Raw genomic sequence first — 9,486 nt, forward strand, 5'->3', positions numbered from 1 at the left:
CTAGCACTTTTATACAAATTTAGGACAAGGACTGAGGAGACTGGGTTACAACCTCTGGATTTGAGCTCATCACACAAACTCTTCTGAAAAATAATGGTTATAGCATTATCATCTGGTAGGATTCTTTTTCTTCTTTTAATTGCAGAGATATCAATATTTTTACTCCAATTACTACTAAATTCAGAGCCATTACACTGACAAATATATATATTCATGTATTATATACAAATATATTTGTGTATATATTTACATATATGGTATACATATATATTGAATATAAAAAATCTTGACTTCAAAGAATTTTACTATTTAGAATTTACAGTTTTGTTGGGGGAAATGTATGTGATAAAATTGTCAGTGTCAAATAGTGTTCTTAATCAAAAGCCTTAAGTTATCTACACACAGTGATCTTGCTAGAAAACGTGATATTCATATCCACCCTGCACTATACTTATCAGAATCTAGGTTGTGGGAAATGACATTTATGGGGACTTTTTAAAGTACTTGAAATCTATTTGTCTAGATCAGGGACTGGTCATTTGGAGCACACATTACCAGATGGTAATCAGATTCAGGTATCTGCTTTAAGCCAGAACCATGGTCCCCTGAAATGCTCTATAAATTTTGGGTGTATTGAATTGCCCTTCTCTGGGGAGACGCTCCATGCCTTTCACAGGTCCTCAAACATTAGAAAAATATAAATGATGTTATTTGGGATCATAAAATCCCTTTCACTGAATTGTATTTTGGTCTTGTCGTCCATCACGAACCTTAAATGCAGAACTTCATGGAATGGTCGCATCGGTGTAACCACTACATTTATTGTGGGGATTTTGTTTCATGAAGTTGTGTCCATGACGTGACTACAAAGGAAAACTGTGTTTCACAGTGGAGTACCTGGGACAGCTGTGACCCTGTGCTTCCTCTGAGCAACCTGTCCCTCCTGTCTCATAGACACTCATTGTTTCTACCTGTCCTTATTGGATGCAGGTGGTGGCAGAAACTGCTGTAGGACGGGGGACCTCATCCTTGACAAAACAGATGAAAGCCCTCTTCTTTACAGAATATCCATCTTGTGACTCCATGAATTTCACTTTCCAGGGGCTGACCTTGTGGACATGGGGCATTTTGAATTGGAAAACTGATGCATTTCTTTTCATGTCTTAGCTGTGAGCAAGTCCTCAGACCTCTTACAGGCCTGCTGTAGCAATCGTGTTGGATTTTACAGTACAGATTTCTATGAACTCACTTTCTTCTTTTATTCTATTTCCCTTCATCCTAATGTCTTTCTACATTTAGAAACCACTTTAAATTTTCTTGGAAATGCAACAACAAATAAAATTTAAAAGTAAAGCTATCTCAGTTAATTATTAACAGATGATTTAAAGCAGGGTATGTATTTTTTAATCAAAAAGATTTCTAGTCTCATTTCAGGGAATTTGGAATACAAGTTATATTTGCTTTATTTCTCTTGGAATTTTGAATAACCCAGAATAAAGCCCCAGGTTAAGCAAAATAGTTCATGAAAAATCTGAGGCTTTTGAATTTTTTTTTTTAAGGAGCCCTCCAACAAACCCAGGTGTTTTACCAATGATTGATTTTATGCAGGATTGGTTACATGATTTCTGACCCCCAGTGCAAGATGAAAATGCAGGGTCCCCTGCTCGAGGCATATTAACAATTTTTAGACAGTACCAGCAGATCATAAACTAAGGTCAGGCTGTTCTGGATGAGGGGCCCTGTGTGACCTCACAAATCCTACACCCATGAATCTGACCAGGTCATGGATGTTAGAATCTAATTTTCGGTGAAGTTCAATTGTCCAGTTTTAAAAAAAAAAATTGTTTTGGTGCAAGTTAGAAGAAGTGAACCATGAGAGAACTATTTCACAATGTGAATGTGAGGACATGATAGTGTCAGCTGGCCTAAGTCCCACCATGGGGGAGATCTCCAGGCATGCCATGATGCTAGCATGCCTCACGCTGAGTGTATGACCATCTAAAAGCACAGTAGGGATGTTTACTCTGCTTATAAAGAATTGCTGGCAGTGACACAAAGAATTCAACTGCAGGGTCTTTCAGCATCAAAGGAACTAGGAAAACACCTACTGTGATACACTTAATGAAATGTCATTAACTTGAACTTGGGACAGTCATATTACCTCTTGGTGAAAATTTCATAATCTTTTTTATTCAAATATCTTTGTTATTCTAAAGAGTGTCATAGGCTGGTGAAACACATTTGCAGAAAGTTAATAAGATCTGAAAAAACTGACCAAAGCTGGGGGTAGGGGGAAGCTTCCTGAAACTAATGGGATATTATAGCAAGGATGCAGAACACAAGGTTAATAGACATATGTCAATCACAGTACCATTTATATTAGCACCCCAGAAATGAAATATTTAGGTATAAATCTAGCAAGAGTTTATGAGAACAACTACTTTGATGAATGAAATCAAATGACTATGTAAATGGAGAGAGATTCCATGTCTGCGGACAGGAAGACTCAACTTTGTCAAGATGTCAGTTCTTTTACTTTGATTTGTAGATTCCACACAATCCTCAATAAAGATCTCAGCAGGTTATTGTGTGGATAGCAACAAACTAACTCTCAAGTTTAGAGGGAGATGCAAATGACCCAGAGCAGCCAACATTACTGAAAAGGAAGAACTAAGTTGGAGGATTGATATTTCTCAACATCAAGACAATGTGGTATTGGTGAAAAAAGAAACAAACAGATCAGTGTAACAGTGGAGACCCACAAATAGAGTAAACTAATTTTTGACCAAGGAACAAAGGCAGTAGAGAAAGATAGTCTTTTCCACAAATGGCGCCAGAACATCTGGACCTCCACATGCAAAAAAAAATTAATCTAGACATAGACCCTACAACCTTCACAAAAATGAAGTCAAAATGGGTTATAAACATAAATCTAAAACCCTTAGAAGAGGATGTAGGAGAAAAGCTAGATGACTTTGGGTTTGGGGATGACTTTTGATACAATGCCAGAGAGACGATCCATGAGAGAATAGATAAAATTAAAATCTTCTGCTCTGCAAAAGACACTGTCAAGAACATAAGGAGACATGCCACAGACTGGGAGAAAATTTTTGGAAAAGACACATCTGATAAAATATACAAAGAACTCTTAAAATCCAGCAATAATGAACAACTGATTTAAAAATGGGCAACTGATCTGAACAGACACCTCACCAAAGAGGATACTCAGATGGAAAATAAGCATAGGAAAAGCAAGTTAAAAGAATACTGAAAGTCACATCATATATCATCAAGATAAAGCAAATTAAAACAACAATGAGATTCTCCTACATACCTATTAGAATGGTCAACATCCAGAATGCTGAAAATGCCGAATGCTTATGAGGATACAAAGCAGCAGAAACTCTCAGTCAATGCTGGTGGGAATCCACATTGGTACAGGCACTTTGCAAGACAAGTGTTTGGTTTTTTGCAAACTAAATATTCTTTTACCATAAGATCCAGCAATCATGCTCCTTGGCATTCACTTAAAGGAGTTGAAAACATATGTTCACACAAAACCTGCACACAGATGTATATAGCAATTTCATTCATGATTTCCAAAACTGGGAAGTAACCAGAATATCCTTCAGTAGGTGAATGGATAAACTATGGTCCATCCAGACAATAGAAACTTATTCAGCACTAAAAAGAAACGAGTACTGAAGCCATGAAGAGACATGGAGGAACCTATAATGCATATTACTCAGTGAAAAACACCAATCTGAAAGGTCTACACCCTGTAGGATTCCAACTCTATGACATCCTGGAGAAGGCAAAACTATGGAGAGAGGAAATGATCTGTGGTTTCCAGGGGTTAGAGGGAGGGGCGAATGAATGGTCAGCATAGGGAATTTTTAGGGCAGTGTATGACTCTATGTGATGCTATAATGGTGGGTACATGTCATTATACATTCACCCAAACATATAGAATGAACAATACCAGAAGTCTACCCTAATGTTAAGTATGGACTTTGGTTGATGATGATGTGTTAATATAGGCTCATCATTGTAACAAATATTCCACTCTGGCACAGGATATTGTTAATGGGGAGGCTGTGCATGTGTGGGAACAGAGGGTATGTAGAAACCCTCTGTACTTTCCATTCAATTTTGTTGTGAACCTTAAAGTGCTCTAAAAATAAAGTGTATTAAAAATGTAAAAACATGGTATGGATTCAGTGACGATTATCCTTAGGAATTTTATGTCATTGAAATACTTGATTTTTATTGTGAATCTGAAATGCAAAGGCAAAGAAGCAGACATTGCCTCATGCAAAGAATCCAGGTTTTGGTAAAGCATTCTGGATTGAGGTGTTTTTTTAGGATTACATTTTCATGTTTTATCCTAATTCTAGATGTTAAGTCACCAGATAAATCTGTTTCCCTTTTCTTCTGTCTTAACTAAAACATTAATGCTGGACCCAAATGGCACTTTCTCAATTTTACAGTTTACCCTCCTTCTGGGAATGGGTAAAGTGCACACACTCTCCCAGGAGATCAGGTGTCGTGCCTAGAATGGTTACCCTCACATGGAGGACTTTTGAACCTCGAGTAAATAATAATTGTAATCAAGCTCTCCACAGATAATCGTCCAAAAGCTGAACCAAGAACCTGAGAGTCATGGCTTTCAGTGTGATTTATGCCCCTGATTTTTCAATTTGAAAGAGCTTGTCAGATTTCTTGACATTCGGAGAAGATGTTTTTCTTTTTCTACTGTGGATAAATGTTCATTATCCTTAATTGGCGTTAAGTGTGAGCATCTTGCTCGTGATTGCCCATCAGTCCGCGGCTCCTAGTTCAGCCTCATTAGGTTTCCTGTTTACACTCACTATAAGGAAACAGGTTAGAAATATTATAGGCAGGGCCTAAAAGCCTTCAAAAAATATTTGCATTGTGTCAAATTGGCAGTCCTTGCACAAGCTAACAATTTATTTTCTCCTCATAACCGTGAATGCTACAAATTTTGTGGCTTACACTGCAATTTCATTTAAAAAGCATTATAGCCTGCAATCTGAGTTCATTTGGTGCTAGTCTGGTAAATGGCCATCTCTCATATCAAAAATTTCAATCTAAGTACTGATCGGTGGGTTAATATTATAGAAAGTGTGCCCTAGGGGAACATAAAGAGATGGTTGGATTTTAGGGCCTGGTAAAATAGTTCTGTACTCCAAAATGGAAACCGTTTAATCAACAAAACGACATGGAATAAATATGCCCCTTCCTGGTGTTTCAGTTTGAGTGATCCTTCACCAAAATCTTACAATTTTTTATCATGTACTTTTGTTTGTTTCAGATGTTAATTTTAAACGGTCTATTCATTTTCTAGAAGCATAAATTGATATATAGACATACTGCCCTGCAAATAAATAAAATAAAAATAAATTGAAATATTTTTGCAAATATTTAGAAACCCCGTGATAGCTTCTTTGGCATTCACTGTGGGGTCTCACAGGGTGGTCTTCTCTGCACCCAATCCCCCTCTTTTTATGAGTTAGGAGAGGTCCTTTAATAAAATTTTGGTATTGAATGCCTGAGTATTATTCCTCATAAGTAGCGTTTTCTTGCAGGGTCATCTTTCAAATGGTTGGAGGGAGACAGGGCTGGCTGCTTCGCAGTGGGCCCACGGCAGTCCCATGCCCAGCATGTCAAATCCCTGTGCAGTGGCACCCATGATAGCCAGCAGGATAGGCGTTATTATCTTCCATGTGCAGTCAGATGCACCCGGGCTCCGAAGACTAAGGAATTTGCTCAGGGCTCCAGGGGAGGCAGTAATGAACTGTGGTGCCAGCCCTGGGCTTCTTAGGATTCACATGCCCTTCTGCCTTCGTGGGCCTGTCTCTGCTGTGATCTTCCCTTGCAGAGGCGGAAGGACAATCCTGATTTGGAACGAAGGGAAGTCATTGCTTGGAGCGTGAGGTGGCTGTGCAGGGTTGGCATGGTCCGGCCCTGACAAAGCTCTGTGACGTGTTGTGAGGTCGGCCCATGGTCCCGTGGCATCACAGCCTCATCGTCTTTTAGCACCGAAGAAGGGCTCGGACTGCCTTCCGAGGCTCCCTCCAAATTGCTGCCTGTGGCGACTAAACACTGGGCTGTGTGGCTGATGTGGAGGATGGAGAACTGAGAAAGTTTACATTTGTGAAATGAGTAAATGCAAAAATAGCATGTTCTCTACAATAAGCTCTCTGATGGCACTGGGTTACCCAGCTGCTGGAGAGTCAACCAAACATTATTTCTGGCAACTCTTCTGAAATATTTAATTTTTAATATTTCTGTCTGCTTAATGAAATTGCAAGATCTTCAAGGTCAATACATCCAGTGCTACACAGATTTGGGATTACTTTTTCTTGAAGAATTATTTATTTATTTTAGAGAGAGCGAGAGAGAGAGCATGGCAGGGGAAGGAGGAGCAGAGGGAGAGAGAAAGTGAGAATCTCAAGCAGACTCCTGGCTGAGAATGGAGCCTGACTCGGGGCTTGACTTCAACAACCCTGAGATCATGACTTGAGCTGAAACCAAGAATCAGACGCTTAAGAGACTGCACTACCCAGGCACCCTGATTTCGGATTAATTTTAACGAATAATAAGAATAATACAACACGGGATGATAATGAATAATGAGTTCTTAATCTCATGTTAGAAATGATGCACAGATGAGTCAAGTAACTCTCCCAAGGTCACACAGCCACTCCATTGCAAACCAGACTGAAAGAAGTCCAGAAATCCCACTGTATACTGAGTGGTTTTAACCACTACCCTCTAATCCCAGGCTTATTCTCTGCAGTATCTGACACACCTCTTGCATTTTAGGCCTGAAAAATGGGATAGTACTAGGGATTTTCTAGTTCACACTTGAATCAGCATACAGATAAAAGCACATCATTCGGGCGCCTGGGCGGCTCAGATGGTTAAGCTTCTGCCTTCGGCTCAGGTCATGATCCCAGGGTCCTGGGATCGAGTCCCGCATCGGGCTCCCTGCTCCTTGGGAGCCTGCTTCTCCCTCTGCCTCTCTCTCTCTCTGTGTGTGTCTCTCATGAATAAATAAATAAAATCTTAAAAAAAAAGCACATCATTCTATGTGAAGCTTCCTATGATGTTTTGTTGAAAAACACTTACACCAAACTCAAAATACTCTTTAAGAAAAAAAAGGGGGGGGGGGAGATATTCTGCAAAGCCGGAGGACAGAATGCCTCTTTGTTTTATTTTATTTATTTTTTAATAGGTTCTACAGCCAGCACAGAGCCCAACCCGGGGCTTGAACTCAAGACCCTGAGATCAAGACCTGAGCTGAAAATAAGAGTCAGACGCTTCATTGACGGAGCCACCCAGGCACCCCCAGAGTGCCACTTTGATTAAAACGTCGTCAAATTTACTTCAAAAATAGTTTTCCAAAATGCGTGAGCCCCCGTTAAAAACCAGGACATATGCGCGCGTGCAGGCCATCTAGATACACTTCGCAGAAGAACAATGTTACAGGACATCTTGATAAATTATATTATCCTATTATAAGTTTCCCCATGAGATCCTGTGATCATGAAGCATTCCAGCTAAGCTGACCCATGATATTGCGATGCTGGGGGTGCCGTTCCAGGCTGTGGTCAGCCGTTAGCAACAGCACAATGCTCCCAAACCCGTAGGTTCCCTGTTAGAGGCCTTGGTCAATACTTCAAAGCTATGGCGGCATCATCGCAAATTATCTCCATGTGTTAACATCAGAAATAGGAAAATACATCCCTGATTATCTGTTTGCAACATAAGTCATGAGAAGAGATCAAATATAAGGCTTTAGTACTAATTCTGGCTTAATCCATATCCTCAGCAGGTACTTTTCTTCCCGGGCGGGGTTCTGGTGTCTGTCGATTGGGCTGTGCAGGGTGATGGGTAATTTAGCGTCCCCTGGGCCACCCGGAGGCGCCTGCCGTCCCCAGCGGGCATGGGGGCGATTGCCTTCCCTCCTTCTGTGGGTGAGCCTGATTCGCGTGTTTCACACTCTCCCTCATTTGCAGCCAAGAGTACCTCAGGGAGGAAAAGCTTCCCCTGGAAGGAAATGTTGGCAGGGTGTGGGAGAGCTTGCTCATTATTTCCAAATTAAATATCTGTCTCTGAGACTCAGGACCAGCCCTGTGTCATGCTGCATATTAAGTTCAAGAGACACCTGGAAGGAGAGAAAGCGCCGCGTCACGGATGGATTTGCCGTCGCCTCGCAGAGCACATTTCTGCATATGCCCCTTCTTGCTTCTTACTGTTTCCCTCCGCCTCTGGCTGCCGCCCCCATTCTGAGCCGCCCCATTTAAAGGCGTGTTTTAAAATGTTGACGTAATCACGTGAGGCCCCTCGGACACACACCTACCAAAAGCTCAAGTTGGCATTTCGGCTCCACACTTGGTGGACTAAATCAGTCTTTGATGTTTGGTTCTCAAGATCAGGAAACCCTTCGTCTTGGTGTGTTCAGGCTGCTGTAACGAGTACGGCAAACCGGGAGCTTGCAAACAAGACATTTGTTTCTCGCTGCTCTGGAGGCTGGACGTCTGAAGTCCAGTTTGTGCCAGCCCACCTCCCGGCTTGGGGATGCGTCCTCTGCTCGTGTCCTCACACAGCGGGCGGGGTGAGGGGGCTCCCTGGGGTCCCTTTTTATTTTTATATTATTTCTTTCCTGGGGTCTCTTTTATGAGGACACTCATCCCATCGTGGGGAGCCCCAACTCCTAACACCATCACTTTGGTGGTTCCGTTTCAACATAGAGATTTTGAGGGGACACATTCAGACCACAGCACACCCTAAAGGTACCTCAGGAAGTAAAGGTCCATGGGAACTCGCCATTCCCCTGGATAAGTCTTTTTCAAATTTGAAAAATATATAGATACTTTATAACTAAAAAAAATCTTTTGATGTTAAATGTATTTTATGGTGATCTTTCTTAATTAGTCATAAAATGATATAGATATATACGTACATCTTGGAGCTGTTATTCAACTACTAAGAAAAGCAAGTAAATTAGAAATTGAATTTGAAAGGCTTTCCTCTCCCTCTTCCCTTGGGTTCATCTGCTGAAGGATTCTGACCTCAGCCTTGAGGCGGGACAGACAAGGAAGGCCTGTGCAGGGGTTGGGGGGGCAGCTGGTTGCAGAGTTGGGGTTTGTGGCAGCGTCCACGGTAAGCCAGAGGCGGGAACGCTGCGCCCCTGGGCGGCCAACACAGGCGGAAACCGCCGGTGCGGGGGGGAGCGAGTGAGCTCCCGCCGTGGTGAGCAGCCAGCGTGGACAGTCAGCCCGGCAGGTGGATCGGTCTCCCAGGGCCCCTGTAACACGTTACCACCAACGGCTCAAACCGCCGGATGTCTCCTGTGATAGCTCAGAGGCCGCAAGTTGGAAGGCAGCGAATCTCTCCCTATCGCGATCTGCAGTCACATCTGCAAAGTCCCTGTTGTCACGGGAGGGAACAGTCACA

Source organism: Zalophus californianus, chromosome 9, assembly GCF_009762305.2.
Source record: "Zalophus californianus isolate mZalCal1 chromosome 9, mZalCal1.pri.v2, whole genome shotgun sequence".
Classification (NCBI taxonomy): Eukaryota; Metazoa; Chordata; class Mammalia; order Carnivora; family Otariidae; genus Zalophus; species Zalophus californianus.